The sequence below is a fragment of the Pteropus vampyrus genome, unplaced genomic scaffold (genome assembly GCF_000151845.1).
Source record: "Pteropus vampyrus isolate Shadow unplaced genomic scaffold, Pvam_2.0 Scaffold301, whole genome shotgun sequence".
NCBI lineage: Eukaryota > Metazoa > Chordata > Mammalia > Chiroptera > Pteropodidae > Pteropus > Pteropus vampyrus.
The window spans coordinates 2632423-2634603 of NW_011889082.1; the positions used below are offsets into that span (position 1 = coordinate 2632423).

At 41.6% G+C, this 2181-nt stretch overlaps 1 pseudogene; it reads left to right on the plus strand.

Annotated features, from left to right (window-relative positions):
* Positions 1 to 621: 621 nt before the first annotated feature.
* Positions 622 to 740, plus strand: LOC111730122 (annotated as a pseudogene).
* Positions 741 to 2181: the final 1441 nt, after the last annotated feature.

Consider the following 2181-nt stretch of genomic DNA (forward strand, 5'->3'; position numbering starts at 1 on the left):
TTTTTTTTTTCATTACCTAAAGCACCAGCATACATTCTTTCTGGTTCCCGTATCATTTTTTGGTGACAGAGGTGTGAGGACACAAGTCAAATGTCAGCCTTACAAGCCAGCAGTGTGATGTCAAGCTGTTGCTGTTTGTATCATTAAGGACTGTGGGATGGGGTTGAGACTGAGCACCTGCACCCTATAACAACAAATCAGACACAGCAGGGCACTGGAGAAGATGCCTCTTTCATTTCTTAGGATTCTGAGTGTTTCAAAGTATCAGTCATGCACCAGATGTCACTAAAGGAGGCTTTTTTGAAACAATGTGACTTAAAATAATGAGGCTCAGATTGTTGCTATGAGCTCAGGAGGAAAACATACACAAGCAGAGGCAGATTTACCCTGCAGCTAATGAAGTTCAAGCTTCAGGGCCTGTCATTTTGTGCAGGTTTTTCTCAGGCCCCGTCCCTAATTTTGTATTTATAATTTATAATTTTTTCTTAAAGAAGATTCCCCAAGTTGTTAAGTTTCAAGTGCCATGAAATCAACCACCCATGATACCACCTGAACACAGACACATGCACACAGGTGCTCTCACTGGACAAGCCCCTTGCAAAATTAGGAAACATAAAAGATGTCTACAGCCATGCTACCCTGAACAAGCCGATTCCCATCTGATCTCAGAAGCTAAGCAGGGTCGGGCCTGGTTAGTACTTGGATGGGAGACCACCTAGGAAGACCAGATGCTATAGGTGTAAAAAATTAAAAAAATAAGGGATCGTAAACTGACTAGGTCCTTGCAATCTGTGAGGTCAACCAAAGGGTCGCCTCCCCTAAAAAAAAAAAAGAAAGAAACATGAAAGCTTTGTGGCTGACATCCTCCCACCCCTCCCTGTTTCAGAGCCTGTGGTCTTGGATCTGAGCATTCTCGAGTGCTCCCATTGAACAGACACCACCACCCTGCTTGGTGCACTCATCTGCCTTTCCACACTCCATTATCTAATCTAGCGGTCTGCATACTACAGACTGTGGATCAAATCCAGCCCACCTTCGGTTTTTGTAAATAAAGTTCTACTGGAATATGGCAACACTTATTTCATTCATGTGTTATTTATTAAGGCTGCTTTCATGAGGCAGAATTGAGTTGTGCAACAGAGACCAAACTGTCCTAGAGCCTAAAATATTTACTCTTCTGGCCATGTACAGAAAAAATTTGCCAACCTCTAGTCTTAATCCTGGTAACTTCATAACTGATATTGATAACTCATTCCATCAGCCAATAATCTGTTTAAGAAATAAACCTAGTCATGCCCTTTCCTTTTCTTGCCATGAAACTTAAAACAAAATCCAACATCTTACCAGGCCCTATAAAGTTTTACATGATCAATGCCACCCGATCTATTCCCCTGCCTCTCACCCTTTCACTCACCATGCCAATCTCACTTCCTGTTCTTCAGACACACTAAATGGCTTCCAGGCTCTAGGTCTTTGTACTTCATTCTTCTTAGGAGCCCTTCCCTCAGATGTAACATGGCTGGTTCTTTCTTAAGATTTGGGTCTCAATTCAAACATTATCTCCCTAGAGAGGCCTTCCATGACCATTTACAAAATATTGTCCCCTATCTTCAATCACTTTCGGTTATGTGCCCTGGCATCTTTTTTTATAGCTCTTGCAATCATCTAGTTTGTTTACTTGTTTACCATTGATTCCCCCCATTAGAATGTAAGCTTCCCGGGATCAAGGCTTATCTGTCTTACTTAGAGTTGAAAAGTGCCTGGAATTGTGGATCAGGGCTTATCTGTCTTACTCAGAATTGAAAAGTGCCTGGAATTGTGGCTCTCACATAACAGGTTCCCAAGAAATATTTCTTGAACAAATGAATGAACAGAATTGTCATGCCTTAATAAGGGGATTCTGAAAGGTGAAAAGGAATAATCTTTAAGAGAGGAATTTCAGAATTGCACACATAGCTGTGTGGGTGCATTGTGGGGAGACCACCCAGAGGGTCAATGATATTCTCCTTCTGGTAGCCTCTGAATGTAGGTTTCAGGTTTAATCCATGACCAGAAAACCACCCATAGCTGAGATGGATTTAATGAAAGCCCTACCTTTTATACTCTCGCTAAAGAAAGAAAACTCATGTTAGAATTCAGCCTGGATGGGTGAACCTATTTGTTGATCGTATTTCAATTAAC